This window comes from Gallus gallus, chromosome 14 (assembly GCF_016699485.2).
Source record: "Gallus gallus isolate bGalGal1 chromosome 14, bGalGal1.mat.broiler.GRCg7b, whole genome shotgun sequence".
Classification (NCBI taxonomy): Eukaryota; Metazoa; Chordata; class Aves; order Galliformes; family Phasianidae; genus Gallus; species Gallus gallus.
Window position 1 is genome coordinate 9513296 of NC_052545.1, and position 22709 is coordinate 9536004.

General features: G+C 40.0%; 1 long non-coding RNA gene across 5 annotated transcripts in view; it reads left to right on the forward strand.

The window, feature by feature from the left end:
* LOC107054633 overlaps window positions 1-22709 on the forward strand; it is a 101854-nt gene that overhangs the window by 15322 nt on the left and 63823 nt on the right. For 4 of the 5 annotated variants that reach the window (XR_006931479.1, XR_006931480.1, XR_006931482.1 and 1 more), the window contains one exon: window positions 12015-12149. The exons of the other annotated variant lie outside the window; for it this stretch is intronic. This is a non-coding gene — a long non-coding RNA (uncharacterized LOC107054633). The remainder of the gene's footprint in view (window positions 1-12014; window positions 12150-22709) is intronic. 5 annotated transcript variants of the gene reach the window in all.

Here is a 22709-nt window from a genome sequence, read left to right on the forward strand (position 1 = left end):
TTTCAGTGAATTCTAAAACTAGGACAACAGTCCCTTTGGAAAATGCTGTCTTTACCAAAATATTACTCAAATGAGCCTGACAAAGCACAAAATGATTATGTGTGATCTCCAGATTATTTTAGCAGCTTACTTTGCAGAACTAAAAGTTCTTAAGTATTTTCTGTGGCTTGCTGTCTGGGGTCAGGCATCAACAAATCACCATTTGTGTTTCTCTCTTCTTAGACTAATCACTGAAATATTTTAGTTTGATCTATTGCTAGGAAGTAGCCAATGACTTCTTCTTCCCTGGAAGCCATATTAGGTACTGGGACACAATTTTTAAGTGGTCTTCAAAACATCAGTCTTAAATAAGACAGACACTCAGACCTATAACAAGCCTTCAGACAGCAGTCACCAAACTGTTGAAATTAAAACAAAAACCCAACAACAGATCAAGCTCAAAACAACCCTGTATGTCACTGTGGAGAAGGATGAACTATCTTGAAACTGCAAACTTGATTTTCAGTTCAGTCATCATTCTTAATGATATATACATATTTTTCATAACCTTTACATTCAGAAACTAAGGGGTTGCAGTGGCACTGGGAGAGGGACCATACTTTTTATCCAGTATCTGTCAGAGGTTCAGATGTTGCAATGCTTTCCTATCCTACTGGTAGAATAAGGTGTGGCTTTGGTTTTCAAGCCCTTCACTGGTTTTCAAATTATTTTGTTAGGGAACAAATTTCCTGAGTGTTCTGGCCACCAGAGAGTAAGGATCGGATTTGAGAGTATAGGTTTGGCATACTCTGCTGTAAGATCTGTAGTTCTTGGACTATCTGAAAAGTGTTCCTTTGTTACAGACCACCTCTGAACTTTGCAGCTTCCTGTGAGCTGAACTGACAGATTAGATGTTCCTCGTTTCTTAAAAGTAATTTTCAAGTACTTCCTGCAATAGGCAACAAATGAATGCAGACAAAATTGTGGAATATAATCAACACCATCCAGTCACAAATGATTACACTCGAGAAACATGTCCTGGCAAGAATAAGGTTGTTAGAAATTAGCTTTCTAGAACTAATTAAATCTTTAATTTTTTTTTTAATGATGTTTTAGTTATTTCAAGTACTTTTTTTTACTCTAGACCGATGTGTACTGATGAATTCTGCTGTAAGCACTTTAGTAGTGATAAGTAATTGCTGTACATACAGAGCTGCTGCTGAAGGGACAGATAAAATGAACGTGTTTATGAATTGTTATGTCTCCCTTCAATAGCGAATTGAAAAATGATGTGTTGCAGTCCTGTGACTTCTGAGAAAGTGCACACACAGAAAAACTATGCCTATTTTAGCTGTCACAATGACACTTCTGGCAACACTTCCATTCATACCACCAGACTGATCATTTGTGTCGTGGGTACTCTAATGATGTTCACATTATGTTGGAGTTACTTCAAAGCCACTGGATATATCTCTTATTTATTTCCATCTGACACCTAATGAGTGGGTCACTTTGTGGCTCATTTGTTCCAAGGACCCACACACCTGCTGCAGAAGAAACTCTGTAAAATGTCTGTAGGCTCTTTTGTAATGATCTGGTATTAATACCATGCACATACTTCCAAAAGAGACCTTGGCAATTCATTAGAAGAAACTTGCAGAGTGCTGAATTTTAATTGCTCTGAGGATACTGAGAATGGCATTCATTAACTAACTTTACGTAATTTTATTAAGAGTTGTTAATCTAATATCTAATCAAGTGGTTTTATTTTTCTTTTTGTATAACATCTCTGTGATTTCATTAGTGATATTTTAAATGCCCTAATTATTTTTGTTCACCAGAAGGACAAACTCTTAAATTCAGAGTAAGTCATAACGCAAGTGAAGGTGGTCGCACTGTGTGAGAAGTAGGATCAGATAGCTTTGTGAAGTATGGAGCTTTTTGTCTGTTGCAAGTCCTTCCTCATAAAAATTGCCTTGCAGAAGAAGATAAAATGATGAGATACAAAGTAATGTGAAGAAGAGGAACTTAAGGTAGAACAGACACGAAGTCATTTCAGGGTAAGAGGATGGTCTCCTGAGAGTGAGATTGCAAGGAATAGAGATGCACAAGTGCTTTAAAAGAACAACATCCCAGCAAAATTACTATATATCCTGCAGAACCTCCACATTACAGTTTGCGATCTTGAGAAAAATGAATTTCAATATTAGTGTCAGTCGATCAGGATGTATCACCTTGCCACTGATGTGCGTCTGTAGGACTGGAGCTTAGGAAGGGGCAGAGCAGACCAGATAGAGCTATAAACATTTCCCTTTTCCTCCTGTGCCCAATTCAAAGAAGGTCAGTTAGCTTTGAATTTCAAATTCACAAGGAGATTCTGCAGAAACATGGCTTTTTACCCAGGAAGAGAGGGAGCTGATCGGGTAGCTTAATAGAATATGCATTCTAGCCTTGGGATTTTTCTACTGAAAAGTATATTACTGGACATTTTGGAATGCAAATTCCTGCTGTGGTGCATATGTCGTGGCTGGATACCATGTTGCATTACATCTGCCATTATTTTTTAATGAAAAGGTGAAAATAATAGAAATTTCAGGCCATGTTCCAGGGAGGATATATTTCTGAGACAACTACAGTGAAGGGCACTGAAATGTCAAGGAGAGTGGATTTAAAGAAAAGGTACAAAGCAACAGAACCATTCTGTCTGGCAGAAAGGATGTATTTTGCATTTTAGCAAAATGGTGGGGAGACATGAAAAGCTAGCATAAGATGAGTAAGACATAATGAAAACATTGACATGACGAATTTGTTTATTAATTGTTGTAACAAAGCTAGCTGTGGGTTGAGATGTTTTGCTCTACATACATGGCAGTAATGTTTGGTATGAAGGATCTGGTCTGTAAGCAAACAATTTTACAATATTCAGTATGGCATTTCAAGTAGCAAACAGTGATCAAAACATGCAAACTCAAAACTCTGGAAATGTTTCATTTGGTTAGATTTGTACATGTACAAAAAATACCTTGCAAATTCCCTGATCAGACATTTTGGTGAATATGTCATTGATTTATGACACGTGAAGTAAGCAGCCAATTATTTAAAAATTATTTGGATTTACTTAAATTTCACAATTAATGCAGCTTGCTTGTAAACCTGCTCAAAATAGTATGTTATTGAATGAATACCAAGAGTACCATCCTATGCCAGACTGCTTGATTAACTATCCATAAGGAAGATTCCCAGCTGTGAGTGCTGCCAGTATTGCAAAAAGCTCGTCTCATAAGAAGGTTTATTGAAATTCATCTGGGCGTTGCTTACCATTCTCAGCATGCCTCCAACACGTGGCACTCAATTCCAAAACCATTCTACTTTGCCTTCACTAAGGTATGTCCCTGATGACCAGACGTGCTAAGATTGGAAAATTAGCCCTGGACAAAAATAAAACAATTCATAAAACCCAGCAACAGCAAAGTGAGTCTAGTCTTGCAGTTCCTGCCATGAGTAGCTTATTCAGTAGTCCTTCCAAAGGAATTTTTTAATTGTATTTGTATGCAGCAGGATTAGCTATTAGCTTTTTCCCTGATCTTTTAAGTCATCATGCTGGTTGGTTTGGGTTTTTTTTTGTTTGTTTGTTTTTTATTAGGCTTCAGAGCAATGTTACTAGGCAGAAAATGTGGTCCCTTGCTTAATTAATAAAAGCTGACTAAAGCTTGCACTGCAAACATACTGGTAGGGTCATAACAGAAAATATGTTATTTATCGTAGAATCATAGAATTACTTGAGTTGGAAGAGACCCATGAAGGTCATCTAGTCTTACTCCCCTGAGATTAACAGGGACACCTACAGCTCAATCAGGTTGCTCAGATCCTGGGTAGATTTAGTAAATGCTACCTATTTACTTCACAGCAGCACCCTGGACAAATAGGCAAGGTGCATAGAGCACAAGGGTAGTTTCCATGTTCTGGAAATTTGCTGGGAAAAAAAGGTTAATAATTTGCAGTGTGCAGCCTGAGAAGGATACAGCTGTGTGCATTCGTATTTAATATTCTAAAACAGCACTTCCATAAAATGCTTCAAATTACTGTCTATTTTTATGGCCCACAAGCCTCAACAAACACCGAGGAGACTGAATGTGTTTTTCAAAACAAAAGCACCGCAGTCACTTAGCATGGATTTCATTTGTGTAGATAGAGGTGAGTTTCGCGGTACTGATTTCGTGTTCTGCATTGAAAGCATTTAGGAAGTTTTAATTGTAGACTGTATAAATCCTCTTGCCTCCTGACTGTTAAACTTGGATATAGAATTATGGTGTGCAAGATCTGCCTCAACTGCTCTGCAAACTGTGAAGATACAGGTTGCACAAAGATGATTCTTCTACTTTAGCTAATGTTGTATTTTTCCTGAAAGAAACAAAAAAAGACTGGTCTCCAAAGCAGCCATGGCATGAAATCAATTTTGTAAATGTCTGGATATTGGACTGGAATTTTCAAAGGACTCTAAGAGTATTGGCAGCTGAAATGCCATGAAAAACCTACTTTATATATTCTGATTGGAAACATTATAGAAACAAGTTTTGCATAAATGGTGACCTGCAGTGGGGAATGCTGGAGATAAGCATTTGAACTGAGGTCAGCCTTGGTACAGGGTTGCAGAAGAACCTCACAGTTCTCCAGAGTGACCAGAGATTCTTTATAAGCCCCTCTGGATGGAACTGTGTGTATGCAGTGATACCGCCACTACCCGAATGTCTGGGTGTAGTTGCAGTCTACTCTTCATATGCAGTCAGATGGGATCACATGTAGTGAGAAAGATGTAATCCACCCCTTTGAAACATCCTAGGCACATAGGCAGGATGGATGCAAAAACATTTCACTAAAAAGAACAGCTTTCATCCTTTAGCTGACACTCCCCAACTTCCTTCAGTGAAACAGGACGTGCCAGCACTCAGTCTGTCTTTCAGTATCTTCTTGGGCACGAACTTCTCAGCTGCAATACCAGCTGCCTTTCCCTGTTTCTCTGTTTTTCCAGTGTTCAAGTGTTCAGTTCTGTAGACCAGGTTCCCACCTTTGGCTGCATCTCCTATGTTTCATTGCACTCACTGGTATGTGGCATGGGAGAGAGTGGGGACATGCTTGAATAGGGTGATTGCTTTAATTCATGTAATATATGCTGGTATTTCTGCTCCACCTTCTGAGCAACTGAGGATTTCAGAAATGAACAGAGACTTTGTAAGTGCAGCTCTGTATGTTAATTGGCAATATAGCTTTATTCAAATCCTTCAAGATGCACTAAAATGAAGCAGATCAGTACCTTAATTTTATTTAAATCACATCCAACTCTCCAGCAATATTTGGTAGCCTTTAATTGTATTTCATTGATTACTCTGAGAAAGAATGATTTCAAGTGGATAAAATTAAAGTTTAGCTTTGAATTGCAATGAATTTTAACCATCAGTCTCATAAGTCCTATTCTTGTTTCTTACATGGATAATACTAATGAAGGAAATTTTGTTTCCTCCAATGTTATGTTCTTAAATTTTTTCTTAAAATAGGCAGAATTCTGATTTCACTGAAATACAACCAGTGAGGTTGATTTTATGTCTCTGAGAGCTATATTTGACCAGGTTTCTCTTCATTAACAAATCAGATGCCTGGATGTTTCCCAGATAAACATTTTATGCCATTTGTTCAGTGGTTTCATGAAGAAATTCAAGTTATACACTTCCTTACTTTCTGTAGCATCTGAGAGATGTTTGGAAGATGGGATTTTATTCCATTCTGATATGTTGTGCTGCAAAGAAAAACAAGTACAGGAACATTACATATTCTGCCTTCTCTTCATAGAGCGATAAATTACATTTTGCTGTAATATTATTTAAATTATGATAGGATTAGTGTTCATAATATCTTTGTTGTAGTGAGCAAGTGGATGAGCAGAAAATGTCTCTGATGTTATTGCAAAGATGGTGATATATAATGCATGTGTATGTGTGCATATGTATATTTAGAGACAAGAACTTTTCACACAGTTTCGCATCTAAGCCTGTAATTGATTTATATAATGCCTTTAAAAAAGTGTATAAGAACACAAGTGCCCCTGAAGTGGTCAATATGAAGAAGGAGTTTGTTCTTGACATTTGTATTTGCCTCCCTCCATAAGGTAAGATTCTAAGTGTGCTGAGAAATGATGAGGTAACGTTGCTGTTTGTGTGTACAGCCCATGCAGTTCCAACCCCCTGCCCTGGGCTGACTGCCCCCCACCAGCTCAGGCTGCCCAGAGCCCCACATAGCCTGGCCTTGGGCACCTCCAGGGATGGGGCACGCACAGCTCTGGGCAGCAGTGCCAGGGCCTTGTCTGTTTTCTGTTGATGAGCTGACCATTATTTTTACTTCATTACTTCTTATCACTGATCACTGTTTGAATTGTGGATTTTATTGTTTAGTTTTATTTGTAGAAAGAATTACAAGAGGTTTTACCTCTTGATACTTAAATCAATATTTAAGCAGATTTTCTTGCAGAGCTAAGTCATTTTTCAGACTTCAGTTAGACTCTGTAATGGTAGGGTATGAAAAGTATGCTCAAGCCACATGGTTGTTTTCAGACTTGTACTAAAGCTCTTCACGTGTTCCATCAAAGAGTGGGCACCATAGTAATCCTCAAAGAATAATGATATTGTTCTGGCTACAGTAGACCTGCAGACGTTTTTTTGTTTCTCTATGCTATGCTTGCTCCTTGCATACCTTTCTCATCTGAGTGGCCCATCTCCAGAGAGAAGTGCCTGCAGCAACTGAATGAATGTGGATCTTGTGACTCCCCCAGAGTCAGCTGCTATTTGATGGAGAATATATTTATGTTTAAATAAGTTTAAATTCACTGCAGCTTTAGGGATATGGAGTTGTATCCTACCCCTCAAAAGCATAGTCCCCTTTGCAGTCCCTATTCATTCTGAATAATACTTATTTCTGAGAGTTGCTAGCTAGATTTAAACAGTCAGTTAAACATCTCCAACTAGTAGGAACATGACCACAAAAGATTAAATGCTTCAGTAGACAGTGGTATTCCCTTGGGAGTACATTGGTTGACAGCAGCCTGAGGAATTGTGGCCAGTGCCTCACTGCAATGGCTGTAGCATTGCTGAAAGCGTATCTATTGGTATTGTCAGTACTGGGGTCTGGATTGGGCTTCTGGGGCTAGAACCACAAATAAGCTCAACAGTGATGCTGTCATTTATGATTTTTAGCCTTTTTATAGATAGGGTTAGATAGGTTATAAGATGAATTACGGTTTCTGAGTAACTTCTGTTTGTTGGATCTAACACACTCTGTGATATTTGTTACCTGCCATTGACAGTTTTGGGAAGTGACGAGGTAGTTAAGTGTGTGGGGATCAGGAGGCTCCTCCAGTATTTGCTGAACCTGTTTTCTGCAGGAGGTAGCAGAGGGTCCTGCTGAAGGCCACAGTAGGATGGTTATGGATAGCAAAGTTTAATCTGTGTCTTCACACATTATGCATGAACCGCAGACACTGCCTACTGACCTTTTCTTGCCTGTATGACAGAACTAAGAACTATGCTTTGTGTGTTCCCTTGCTCTCTAAACTGGCAGGATGCTGAGAGTAGGGACTGTCTGTGCTTCTGTACCACAGACCCTATGTATTTGAGTTTTGCACTGAAATAGCACGCATGAGGATAATGCATTCTCCTCTATTTGTTTTCAAACTGAACTGTTAGGTAGTAAAGCTACAGCAGTCATTAAACTTGGAAATAAATACAGAAATAAACATTACCATTTCTGGGAAATTAACCAGGAAAAATATATTGTTCCATTTGGAGTTTATAGTTTACAGTGCATATTGCCACATAAGAGTGAAGTTATGGCTGACAAAAATGTGGACTTTTAAATATAGTTAAATATTTCAGTAAAACTCAAATTAGGGCTGTATGGAGCTAAATGGAACTTCCTTATCTTCTCTTTCATGGTCTGGTGAACTTCACAGCCTGATATTTCTTTCAAAATAGTGGAGCTGTGGCAGGCAAAAACAGCACTGCTGTGAATAAAAACTACCACTGCTCCCCAATGGGTTTTGTTTGTTGGGAGGCTCTGAGAGATAAGGCTTAGTTAAAGACAGAGGGAGAAAATGACTACAGATGTGAAAAAATTAGAAATGAGGAACCTGGGGTTGTTACCAAAAATTATTTGGGTCATTATAAGTAGCAGAAACAGTCCATCTTCAACACTGTTGAAAGAATTCTCTGCTTAATGGTTCATTATTTTATCATTGCCTGCTTTGCTGCAAGGTTTATGGGCGTTACAAATCCACCAAGTGAGGTGCATTATTGAAACAGCTCACCCATATTCCTGTAGCACCAGCTGTCCTCTTGTCCATATAATTTGATACTAAGCCCTATCTGCTTGGAACTGTTTCTGTTTTTAACTGGTCTGCAAAATACCATATACCCACAGCAAATTTGCACACATCCAGCCAAATGCAAATCTGCCAGAGCCACTGGAAAATATAAAATCCCTCTACTGTTGGTCAAATTTGGATCCAGGACGGAATTAACTTAGGGATATTATTATTTAAAGGACTTAAGAGGAGAAGATGAGCACGATCCTGGCTGTGATCAGCCAACATTCCCTTGACTTGTGCCTTTTTTGAGTCTGCAGTGTAAACTCTGACTGGAATTCCAGGGGCTGCCCAATGTCCATGGTTCATCCTGAAGCCTTTGGTTTGGGGTCCAGCCCTGGGGCTCCCTGGGCTCTGTGCTCAGCTGATGAGCAAATTTGAGGCTGAGGCTATATTCAGGTCCATCCTATATGCAGGGCAGGAACTGCCTGGACATGTTGAGGTGGACAAGCAGATGAGATAATGCCCAGTAGAAACTGTAAATTGATCTTCTGAAAACATTAGGAAATGAGCAGTGGTAAATGGCAGCTGCCAGTTTGTAAGGAAGATATTTGCTTTTCTGCCAGATCCTTCTTGGATCGTGTATAAACTTCTGAGAAAGAGTAAGGATGCTTTTGACTCTGGCCTTTATATCTGAGGAACAGAGGAGAGGTACAAAGGAGATATTTTAAAAGCATTTAAAATTTGCCAGGTAAGTTCTGCCCTCAGTTGTGCTCTATTGAAACCAAAGCTCTGGGCTCCTGATTTTTGTGTATCTGAAGGGCCTGAGGGAAGGAAACTAAGAAGGTTTTGAATGGACTGTTTGATGCCTCCAAGGTAAAAACTCAGAAAAAGTCCCCCAAAGAAAAATCTTATTTTCATGCTGTTATTTGCTTTAAGTAGGCAAAAGATAAAAGAGATCTCCTACTTCTAAAGGGAAGAGAAAAAAGCAAGAGGCAGATCATAGCGATAACACAGCTGAGATACCAAAATGAATGGGTAGCATCTCACTGAGCTGCTGATGCTGTGTCCACATTATTCTTTTTTTGATTCATTTTTTGAACTACGTTGTTTTTTGAGCAGATATTATAGCAGAGGAACTCATTATTACAATGAGTGTACTGCATCAGTAGTGCTAAGCTGCCACCTCTGAAAAGGACTCTTCCTACACCCTTGTATGTAGCAGCGTGTCGGTGACTAGGTGGAATTTCCTGAGATATTTTTTGATCTCCTGCTTTTCTATTTTTATCACTGGGAACGAGAGTGATTCACAGATTTGGCAGGCAGAAGTCAATCAAAGGCATTGCTGTTTTGGGTCCTTCAGAAATTAACTGAAAAGCAAGAACATAAATTAAATGCACATCTTCTCATTTGGAGAGCGTCTAAGGTTCAAAGACATGCAAGTGTATACCACTTCTCCATGTGGATTTTGAAAGATGTGCATACTTTGCTAGCAACAGGAAAATTTAGTGAAGGAGCTGTATGTTTAAATGATAAATCTGTCTGGGAACTCCATGGGAAGTTGTTTGCATTTAACAGCTTCTATTCAAGGGAATTCTGAAAAATCCCTCTTAAGCTTTTAGATTTGAGATATGCATTAAATTTTTTATCCAGTGGATTTTGATGCTTCTTTCTGCAGGCTGAACACACACAAGCATATCACTCTTCCAATGATTTCTTTTCATTTTAAAAATAAATTAAAATTTTATTTAAAGTTCTTTTAAAAATATTGGTTTTTTAAACTTATTTACTTGTGTGTGTGCGGAAATAGTCAAAATTCAAACTCTGTTGTCTGATTTGAGACGGGTCATTCTGAAGTGCCTCACCTGAGGGTCAAGTTGAAAACTCAGTGGCGATTATTGTCTGAAAATAGGACAGTTTGTTTTCATTCCTTTACTAGTTGCAATAGCACTTACAGAGAAAAAATGGTGCGTGTAGAAATGTGAAATCTAGTCTAGAGCTGCATTTTCTTCTATATTTTCTTCTATAAAAATTGCTGTCAATGAAATGTTAAATCTCAGTATTCAAATGAAGAATGCACACAGGTAAACTCATGTAATTCAGTAGCTGAGGCTGATTTTACTTCCTTGCAGAAGAGTTTAAATAGCAACTAAATATTCATACAGTTCCTGCTGTCTTTCCAACAAAGTTTTTGTAACTTTTTAAATTCATTTTCAGTATTTGTTTCAGTTCTAGAGAACAACAGTGGAATATTCACAATATTGTCTTCAAGTTACGTGCCGTTCTTTTTTGTTAAAATAGTCTTAGGAACAGTCTTGTCAGGCCACACAGATACCATGTGGTGCTTCAGTTGCATTGAGCCTGTCTTCTCCTGTGGGATTGAGATGTTTCTGAGACCTATTAATCACTTGTGTTCATCAAATGTCCCTGCACATCAGAAGACGTGCATACTAAAATTGCCATGCCTCTTCTAACGTCAGGGAAGAGACCACAGCACATCGTGTGCTAGCTCAGCTCTCACGGGAGCTGCAGGATCAGTTGTTCAGATGTCTTGAAGCCATCTGCCATAGGTACCTGAGGTTGCTCTCTACAATGGGAGTCTCCCACGAGGAAACAGAAAGTAAAAATTGTTTTTCACCAACAGCTGCTTTCCACTTCCATGTTAATAATGCATGATGGGCCTCTGGAAAGGTAACATGGGAATAAGGTTGGGCTGTTTTATTATTATGCCTGATATTCAGCGATGGAGCCATTGCCTTAGGACCCCTCCATCTGTTTGTTTTGAATTTCATCAAGAACTATTTTACCTGTAGGAGTGCCAGAATACAGGAATTTATGTGTTGTGAATGTGCAGCTAGGTCTGGGATCTAACTCACATGATTATCTGGGTATATTTTGGAAATACTACAGTGGTAAGCCAGGCCCTTTGGTTCTTATCTGTAATGTTTCCAGCTTGTGCTGGCATTTCTCTACAAAAATAAAATCTTGCTGAGCCAGTGAAAAGCCCTTGGCCTGCTGGTGACTGTAAACAGGGGCCACTTAATGCAGAACACTGTGATCAAATGCTTGCAAGCATTTAAATTCAACACATGCGTTTAAGTAATGGCATAATAAAAGCAACTAAAAATTCGAAGTATCTATGTTAAATATATTGTGATAAAAAGGAGAATATGGGTGTTGCATAGCAGCTATTTGCAGGCTGCTCGACAAGCTCTCCTTTTAAATCTCCTGAGGGTTATTGCTTCTTCTGTTCGTTTCCTCTATTCAACTGCCATCTCCTCATTTTTGGCTATGAACAAGTACCATATGCTCAGAGGGCTGATGGACTTTGCTGTGCTTGCCTCTCGTGTTATTAGTTCACATAATTGTAACATGGCAGTGTTTGAAGTACTGCATTACCTCAACTTGGGGGGATTTTTGGTTTAGATTTTGGTAGTTCTGGTACATTTAGTAATTTGTAAAAACAAACAAGCAAACAGACCCAAAAAACCCTCAAAAAACTAATAAGGACAGTCGTATGCAGTGATACTGTTTTCAATACTGAAAAGATTGAGTCAGTAGGAACAACAACAAAAAAAAAAGAAATGGAATAAGCCATCCATGTTATTACTGATTCACTTTGTGCTACTTAATTACACTGTACAATTAACAATGCTGTAAAAGCCATTTTTTCTCTATTTCAATACAGTGATGAATACCTAACTGAAGTCTGAAATTCCTGCTGGTTCTCTTCCGGATGAGTGGTGAGCACCAGCCTGCTGCCTCCTGCCTGTCCATCCCCTCCCCAAGGGATGAGGTGCAGATGGACACAGCATCTCTCCAGGTAGGGTGGGCATAGTCTCGGTGCAGGCGGGGGCAACAGCCCTACCTCTGAGCATGCAGCAGGGGGTCTGCAGCTTCCTCATGAGAATGTGGGGAGACGGAGGGGCTCATCTCCTCTCTGGGGACTGATAGGATATGAGGAAATGGCTTAAAGCTGGGTCAGGAAGGGTATTAGGAAAAGGATCTTTGCAGAGTGTGGTAGTCATGGCCCCAAGCTGCTGGAGCTCACAGAGCATTTGGACAATGCCCTTAAATGTATGATTTAACTCCTAACTTGCCTTCCTGGAGCCAGGAGTTGGACTCAATGACCCTCGTGGCCCCTTCCAATTCAGGATCTTTCATGGGTCTATGAGAGGGGATCAGCCTTGTTCCGTGCCTCCACTGAGTGCAGGCAGCCAGCTCTGGTGGTGCTGGCACCAGCACAGCCCTGTCCCTGTCCCCCACACTGACTACTGCACTCTGCCAGGACAGCCATTTGCATGGCCACATGGTGAATGGAGCTGGAGAGTGGATCCAAGATAAAAATAGGCCTGGTCTGTAGCATCAAATCGTACTTGTGTGGGCTGGGGCAGGAAGCGGGGGCTAGAGGCAGGGGAGACGACCATGGCAGCACTGCCATTGATGGGTATGCCTGTAGCTGGAGTCCTGGCTATGAGCTGCACAAGACCAACACCACCTCCTGACATGCTTTGTGTGGTAGTTGATTCCAATTTTTTACTGCTCTTGCAGTAAAAAATCCCAGTAAATTAATTCTGATAATGCTTGAGAATGTTTCCTTTCTCATTCATACTTAATGAAGTCTGAAAATTTACATTTCTATGTCTATGTATCTTTAACAGTTTTTTACCAGTTAACAAAGGAAACCCTGGCTATTGATGTTTAAGCAGAAGGCCCAGAACATATTACTGACGCTTACTCAACTCTATTCTGTATTTAACTGACAAACCAATTTTGTTTAGATGGATTGTCCCCGTTTCTGTTTTTAGAGCTTCTACTGTCTCACTTGAGGCTGATGTTCATGGCCAAACAATCTAAGTCTTGAGTGGGCCAACGTTGTAAGAAACATTTTGATGTGTTGTTGGCACTCTTTTTCCTTTTGGTTTAGCAAAATAGGAATTTAGCAGAGATATAGGCTAGCAGGAACTTTTCTGCTGAGTTTTGTTTATGCTGTCCTGCTTAATGCAATGCCTTGGAGAAGCTGCAGTGTCAGGCTGGAAGCAGCTGTGATAGTGAGGGGAAAAGAAGGAATTCAAAGTTATGCAACCAATTGTCAATCATGCAAATAGGTGCACACAGCACCATAAGACAAGCATCCTGCTTAAACCCTATGTCTCTTGTAGATCTGTCCTTGAAGTACCTGAAGAAAGGAATGATAATTTGACAGTAATTGTCTTGGTGTAGTTACATCCAACACATTTCTACACTGATTTTTTAATGCTTATGTTTAAGAGCTATACTTCTGCATCATACTGCCCTCAGACAAAATCAACAAAACATTTGGGAGGCAAAACACAAATTTACCTGGATATAAATTACCTGGAAAGAAAATGGAGCAAGTGAAAGCTGGTGGCTCTAGGATGACTGTTCACAAGTTTAAAATTATATTTCTCCTTGTGGCACTGACTTCTCCTGAATTTGGACAATGTGTAGCATTTTTCTGCAGGGATGGACCAAACCTCTTGATATAAAAATAATTCCTACTGATAAAGCTGTGTGCTTCCTCTCCACAAGATTTTAGTCTTAATTTTTAGTCTGTTTAATGGGAAAAAATATGAGTAACAATCATTCTATGTACATAGTGCTATAAATTTCCCCCTAAGTTCTCCAGAAGTGTAGTAGAGAAGAGTACACAAGTGAGAGAAAGCAAAATGAGAGGGAACACAGGGATGTGAGTGGGAGGAAGGGGAGCTTTGTGCAAGCTTCACTGTGGGGAAAGAAGGGGAAAACCATGGGAGAGAAGGTTGCAGTTAGTGGGAACAGACTAACAGATGAGGAACATGAAATTATTGAGCAGGACTGGACTGAATTCATTTACAGAGAAGGAAGTAGGAACAATCAGTGGTAGCTCCAGACATACGGTAACTGCTGAGTCCCAGCCTGAACCACTGATTGAGCACCTGGGGAAAGGACCCGGTCAGCCCTGGGAGCACAGGTGAAGGCAATTTAGCTGTGTGACCAGTAGGGGTGGAGCCTGGCTGCACCTCTCTTAGAGCTCATTTAGGGGCTGACTGCCACTGGAGAGGGGTTTTTTGTTGGAGATCCCTCCCTTGTGGAGTTTTCCTTGTGAACCTACATCTTCAGGGATGGGTGAGTATTTATCCTTTGTAGCACCTTTCTATTGAGCTAGACTTTTGTCATTGAACCTCCTGTATTGTCATTCCACTGCGCTGATCTTTTTGATTGTTGCGTTAGAGAATGAGTGGGAAGAAAGAGGGGCAGCTCTGTTCTAGCAGCAGCAGAGGAGATAAACAGTAGCAAGGTTTGGCATGTAGTTAAGTGTGGTTTTCCTCTTGAAACAGACTGTATTATTATTACTTTCAGAAAAGTCAGTTTTAATATTAAATTTTATGTTCTGAAAATAGAGACATAGTTTAACAATTTTTCAGCAAGGATGATAGAGTAGATGATTTTAATTTAATACTAATTGTCAAGAGCTATGGAGACTACATATGGTAGCAACCAATCCTTTGAGATGTAAGAACGGTTTACCTATCGTGTTCTAGCTAGCTACAGAATGGCTTCACTCCCTCTCCTCAATCAGATGTTCAAATGAAAGCACATGCAAGAAAAAAGAAAAGCAAACAGAAAAAAAACAAGTGTGGACAGGCCCTTCTGTAGACCAAATGCTCACAAAGTTAGTCCACATACTTTGCAACTTATGTAATCTTAGTTGGATAGTTCACCTGTGGGGACTTCTATTCAAAGAGTGGTATAATAAGGTACTGTCACTTCTGTAATGCATCTTTTGAAATGTGTTGTCAAATGAATAATTGTTTGGCAAACCTCCTGAAAAGATAATATGCTCAAAAATGTCACTTTTTTTCCCCACAGAGTTTGATAAAACCCTTGATGTTTGCCTTTATTGATTCAATTTAGTCAAACTTTGCACACACCCCTTTTCATTGATTAAGTTTTCAATAGAGAATGTTACAGCTGGTAATCAATGGTTGTAATTTAGAAATTATTTATACTTCAGGTGTTTAACTTGAAGCATTGTTGCCATCTGTACTGTCACTGGGTATGGTATGGTAAAGCATATACACTTTATTGTGTATAATATTGTCAGAAGAAAATTCAAAGAAACTTTGGTTGTTTGGTAAGTGGGAGGAGGCTGTTGGGGCCCTGAGGGCACTAATGGGCTTCAGCTGCTGTGAGCAGCCTCACCTGTGCAGCCCTGCCCATGGCACAGGTGCATCAATTAAGCTCGGAGCTTTGCCAGGGCTCTGCTATTCTATACCTTTCTCCACCCATCTCCCCAGCTGATTGGTTGAATGGCTTTGCATTTCTTGGGTCAGTTAGAGGTCTGGATCATTCCTTTGATGCATCTGTTGAGCACTGGATTGCTGGTGGTCCTGCTGTGTTACCTCCACTCAGGTACTGTGGGATTGGGCCTGGCAGTACGAGGTTACCTTTGGGAGCAGCCCCATTCCTGATGCTCTCTGATAGCAGTGATCTGCTGGGAGGAGGGTCTTCTCAGATATGTGAAGGATGTAAATAGATGGAAATGAGTAGGGAATGAAGTTCACTTCTAACTACATAGGTAAGACAACCAAAGAAGCTAAAGGGAAGCAAAAAGAGCTATAGGTGTTAAGTTGCTGGGAAGAAGAAAACAGGAAGAAACAGCAACTGATAACCTAAGGGCTACAGAAGGGAACAGGGTGGCTAGGGCTTATCAAAATGCAGGTAAAAAGAGGTCTGAAAGCTCATTATGTGAGCCCATGGTAACTGTAATTGCTGCACTTCAATAGACTATGTGGGAACAGACGAGCATGTAATGTCTGTAAAGCCTAGAGAAGAGAGGTGAAAGTAATTCCTAGTTGGTCTGTGTGGGAACAAAGCACAAGTCTTAGAGTGAAAGGTGATGTTTGTGAAAATTATGAGGTAGACACTGAGCCCAAACAAATCCTGCCAGCTTGAGTGAGAGCTCAGTGACAACACGAGATACTGATCTGTGTGAAGGCAATGAATGCAGATACAGAATGTAAAAATAAATAAAAAGTGGTTTAGAAGAAAAAAGTGATCATGGGGGAGAAGGAAAAGGCTTGATGCTTTAAAAAAAAAAAGAGACAGTGCAGAGAAAGTAGTAACGTAAATGCCTTCACTTGTGTGACTCACTTAGCTCTTTTCTTTGCTGGTAAATTATGCTTTGTCTTTGTGGATCAAATAGGGGTGAGCTGTGTATATATGAAAGGTGCTGGATATGTGATTAAAAATATACAATTACCACAGAGGTGCCAGTGTCCCCTGGTTTGTCTCTTTCCCATCATGGTGTCTGGTATTATTAGATTGACTACTGGGCTTTGTTTTGGCTTTTGGTGGCCAAGAAATGGTGATGTGCTGACACAGTGGTAGGATTTACAGAAAACCCTTTTTGTCTTCCATTGTCCTATAGGGAGTGGGAAAAACCACTGATTCAAACTTGTCCTGCGCTTCAAGCTTGGATTTAGTAGTCTTGATACCACTAACTGTATACTCAAATTTCATGCATCTTCACTTTCAACCTTGACATCATTTAAGGGGGGGGGGGGGGGGGGGGGGGGGGGGGAGGATTTTTCCGCACCTAATCTCAGGCTCTGTACAGGCAGATTTACCAAGCCAAATTTCTATGGCTGATTTCTCAGTATGTGTGTTTGATTAAAAACAGATGTAAAGAGAAGGCTGTTCTTTTTGTTGAAACACCACGTGGAATGTTCTATGGCAAAGTTCTGTACATGAGGGTCTCAAAGTAGGACTGGTGTCAAGGGAAAAAGTTGATGGTGAAGTGGGAAGATAGCTGTAAATTTCATGTTAATATGATTTATGCACACAAATTATTAATAGGGAATGCGTGATAAGAAATTGATGGACTACATGTAATTTTTCATGAACTTAATGTCAGGGTAGGTGGGAAAGTCCTTTGGCAAAAGGGGCATTGCAGCCTCAGAAAGGTTGCATGTTAGAACTAGCTGAGCTGCCTGGCTGTTAGGAGTGACTGAGCACCCACCCCTTGCACTGAGCAACTGCCACAGCCTTCTGGTGTGACTTTCATTGTGAATCCTTTCCTGGTCTGGGCAGCCATGATATCAAAAGGCAGGCCAGTCTTTCATCTCCTATTTAAGGAAATTAAGATGAAGAGATGCCTTCTCAGCAGCTTAACAGCTGAATTAAATCCATATCCAAATGGCAAATTGAAATTCACATTAATGTATGGTATTAAAAATCTGAGCATTTTTAATGTGTCACTTGTGCTTTTGTGAGTGCTGGGATTGTCAGTACAGGCAATACTTGTTTGCATTGTGAAACAGCCTCTCGAGTGTGCAGGAGGTGGTATGCATCAGCAAAGTGGGTAGCAGTGTGTTAAGCACTGAACAAAGGGCTCCTACTTTTTTCTAAGTTAAGAAATATTCATTTTAGAAAAAGAGAAGAAAAATGGCAATAAGAAAAGCATTATCAATTGAGCTGTTAGCAGTACTGCCTTAATTTTTCTTCTGCTTAGTTTTGTGGACATTTGGAAGGACAGTAAAGTTAAAGCCTGCTATACTTGATACCTACCTTTGCTTCCCTAATGTTTTCTGAGGTCACTGGTACCAAAGGTATCCCATTCCTGGGATACATCTTCAAGGCATACACCAATTTGTTCTATTCTGCCCTCTTTTTAGCTTTCACTGCTGGCAGTGCCTGTTCTGGCAGAGATCAATCTCTTTTCCTGTTCTCTTTAGTCCAGATGTCCTTCCTGGTGGGTAGGGTCCCAGTGTCTGTATCTCCAGCTGAAAGAGAGCAAGAAACATCTTCAATTTTCAGGCAGGCTACTTTCCCTGTTGACCTTTTCAGTTTTTGAATGTTTAGCTCTCTGTATTCTCTGATGTTGAGAATGAATAATTAAAAGGCCGAGCAGAAAGGAAGACAAGAAATTCTGTGCGTTTTTGTTTTTTAATTTTAAATGCCACTGCCAAATTGATCATAGTTTTAAGATCTGCGTATCTTGTGGTTTTTGTTTCTTAAGCTGCTGTTTAAAAAGGAGAACAGGGATAGGGAGTGGTGGTCAGGAAGCTCTTCCAGCAGCATACAGCATGACCTTGACCAGTCAGTCAATAACTCATTTACACTCTTGATAAACCTGGATAATACCTCTGAGGAAATTAAACGCAAATAGCCTTGAGCTGTTACAATATCAGAAGCTGTTTCCTATTGAGAATACTTTAAACAGCCCACAGTTCTGCTCATGTTTGTCCTGATGGCAATGCCTGATGGTTTCTTTCCCCAACAGGTTGTTGCCAGTATAACTCTGAAGATAATTGGTTTAAAATACAGGGATTTATTATGGAGCTGTTTCTCCAGTCAGAGGAGTCAGACAAGTATTTGCTGAAGGCAATTCATCCCAATTAATCCTTGACAGTGATTAGTTTGTTTTAGCTATATACATGCTAATTTTTAAGCAGTTAGAGTTGGTTGAGATTTGTGTCTGTTTTAAGCCAGTGTTCCAAGTTAATTTACCATGTTAAAATATTGACTGTTTCTTTCTTTCCTCTCTTTTGCTCTGAATGCCCATGCTCTCATGGGTTTCTGAGCAGACTGCTGCAAGATATGCAGTCAGAAGTCAGACTCCAGTATTTTGCAAGTTGTCTGTGCAAAAGGAGGCTTACTAGGCCACTTCTGAACAGGGTGTCTCTTTTTCACATCACTTTTGTCAGAAGTGAATTGACAGCAATGTTTTTTTTTTTCCTATTCCCTCACCCACAGAATCACCTCATATTTAAGCGGACATCTTGCCGAGTGGACACGTCTGCCCTTCTGGGCTGTAGTTTAATTTGGGTATGCGTGGAAAAGAATCTCAGTTCCACTGTAGGAACTTAATATAACCACGAGAATTTTCTTTTGGTTGCTTGCTGTGTTAGCCATCAAAAAGGTCATTTGAAGTAGTTAAGATTTTTCAACATCCCTTTCGCCTATAACCTAAATCAAGACCTCTTTCAAATTCAAAGCTCCCATTGGGGTTCTTACATTTGAAGGATGTTGACAAATCAGCCCTAGGTTTGCATCCTTTAATTTGTCTGCTTAGAAGACTATAACATGATTAATTTTTTCCTTGATTAGTGGCTGGGGCTGCCTCCACACTGTGGAGCTTTGCTCTTTCTTGATGCTTCTTTGAGTACTCTGCGTTCAACCACAATATTGCTTACCCTAGCATTTAAAACCAGATGAAGATCTTGGCCCAGTGAAGCTGATGGCTTTGCTATCCTGATGGGTTCAGGATTGTAGTTTTTTTATTTTCAAGGATGTTAGATTAAGCACCAAGCTTTTTTGGCAGCCTGGACTAGTTAGCAGATTTAAAAATGCCTCTTTTCCGGGCTGGAATGACCTAGCAGCCACCTTTGCAATGCTGGGTAAATACAATGAACTATTTGATTGGAAAATGGTTTTAATAAGCGGCACTTTAGTAAAACCTGTGGTTTGCCCTCTGATTAATATAAATAAATCTTAATTACCCTCTTGCTTGGCCTTACCTTCCTTTTTTGATAGAACAATGATTATTTTCAGTAGCAGCAATAAAGCTTCAGCTCTTATCTGGAGTAATTCTTGTGCAATTCTTGCAAATCTAATAGACTTGATGCGCAGCATTTTTCTTACAGTAAAGGCCAACTGACTTTATTCAGCTTGCACAATCCGTTCCTGAAAAAGCCCTTTATACAGCTCATGTCAGCAGTAATCATGGACTGAGTGACGGTGCATGCCAATCAGTCAGCAGCTGCTGTTTAATTAGGCTGGAGGAGTCAAATAATGAATTTGCCATTAAGTGCAAGAGTAGATCATATTTAACACTCACTGTTTCTCAGAGTATTGTTTTGCTCATACTGTTATGTGAACCTCGAGCACTGTGCAAGTTTTGATGCTACAGTATAAGAAGGGCATTATACTATTAGCATACAGAGGAGGGCTATAAAGATAGTGAAGGGTCTAAAGGATAAGACATGAGGAGCAGCTGATGTCAGTTTGTTGGGTGTATGGAAGAGAAGACTGAGGGGAGATCTCATGGTGTCCTACAGCTCTCTTCTACTCACAAGAGCAGGTACTGATCTCTGGAGAAGGACCAGAGGGAACGCAGGCTTGGAGCTGCATCGGGGAGGGTCAGGTGTGGGTTACCAGAAGGGTGATCAGGCTTTGGAACAGGCTCTCTAAAGAAGTATTCATGGCATCAAGCCTGCTGGAATTCAAGGAGTACTGGGGCAACACTGTCACAGTTATGGTTTGAATTTTTGGGGGGTGATCCTATGTGGAGCCAGGAGTTGTGCTTGATGATCTTTGTGGCCCCATTCCAAATCATGAACCTGTGATTCAGAGGCTGTCTGTTCTGCTTGCTGCAGCACCATGATTGCCATGTGCCCTCTGGAATTTTCTTCTATGACAGGGTAAAAGAAGAGGCTGGAAATATTGGAGGAAATCTTGAATGGATCTTGGGAGGTTGTCTTGGCCCAGACATGGGAAGTTGCTCGGGGTGAATTTCACTTCGCTTTTGAGTATCTCCAAATATGAATAATTTTCAATACTATTCCAGTATTTGTATGTGAGTGTCGTAACACTGGATGCCAGAGCACTCACCTAGAAACTACTACCTGATGTGAGAATGATTGTGATAGTTCTATAGACAAGCCACACAGCAGATGAACTTCAGTGAGTTTTCTAATTTGAATCTATCCCATATCTACAGCATAATTTTCTATTTGGCCCTGAATCTGAATAACCTTATCTGAATGGCAGAAGAATCCATGCAAGTTAAGCTCCATTGACAAGTCTGCAGTGAGATTTGTGGTGCTGCCCTGATACTTGAGAAATGGTTTTTGTTCATTTTCTTCTGGGCATCAATCTACTGATATGAGAGTCATGGTGTCAAATCCAGTCAAAAGTCATTTTCAAAACATGCATTTTAAGGATTTCTAGCTTTTTGATTTTCATGATAGGCCAATTAATTAAAAAGAACAGTTTTCACTTTATTTTAAAATGCTCACATCACTCCTGAAACACATGATGACAAATACTCTGTAGTTGTAATGTGAGAGAGCTGGTAGCCTATGTTATTTGCAGACATTTGTGAATTGATGGACTCAACAAAGAGACTTCATCAGCTTTGCAGTGTTCTGTTTTTCGTCCAATTAATCATTCTCTGAAACCCTTTCAGTGGCCATTGCCCTGGTGACACTCTTTTTTTTGTCACTTCTGTCTCTATACACGTACAGCCAGATTTTTTTCTATGACAGTAGAGTAGTGTATCCCTCACAGTACACCTCAATAGTAACACCTCACAGTAAGATTTCTGTGAGGTGTAAAGCATTGCAGAAAGAACTTCTAGTTATTATATATTTACACTCAATTTTTTATAAGCAGGAGATTTTTCATTTTACAGAAGATAGGACAGAAAACTTTACGTTCTTGTCTGCTTTCTCTTACAAGGCTCTGAGCAGTTCAAGATGTTCTCAGTAAGAACTCTACATCTAGTATTTATCTCCTGTTACCAATTATAGTATGGAGGTATTCATTAAATATTTCTTTAAACAAGATGATAAATGGAGTCTGCAAAATCTGACCATGGCTCAGAAGAAAAACATCCAAGGTGTAAGAGCCCAGCCACTGGGGAAAACCACAGGGTCTGGCCTCATTTGTGCAAGTCGTACTTCTAATTTCTGCTCTAACAAAACGGTGGTGAACAACGTGGTCAGGCCATCAGGGTGCTGATGGTTAGTAATACTTCCTGATTGATAAATCCACTTTTCATTCTAGCCTGGTCGGGCATAACAGAGGCAGAATGTCAGGCAAGTTTTGCTTTTGTTCTTAGGTCTCAGGCTGGTAATTGTTGATCCATGTTTGACACCTGTTTGCCCAAACAGTTATGAAGTTGGCTGATAAGGGTTGGGTGCTCCCCCGTATGCATCCTCCACATAACACTCACGTGAGCTGCTCTGGCTATTCGCTGATTTGATTACCAACAAAGCATTTTTAAACAACTCCAATGGCTGTTCCATGAATTTTTGAAACTCCACGAGAAGTGCAGTCTCTAAGCATAGTACCTTGACATCCACGTGCAAAAGTTACCTTGGAGAGGCTGGGCGAAAGGTTAGAACTGTTGAGTGTTGCAATCAATAATATATGAGTTGGATGAGCAGTATACTGTACTTTGTAGCGCATGATCAATAATACATTTTCATGCTCATTTTTTTAATCCTCATACAAACTACATCAAAAATTTCATGCTAGACTGACCATGAGAATCAATAATAGAGAAAGGTTCCCTCTTCCCCTTAGTACAGTTCAATGAAAGACATAATGATTTGCAGCATCATTTAGTAAACAATTTCTATTATGCATGTTC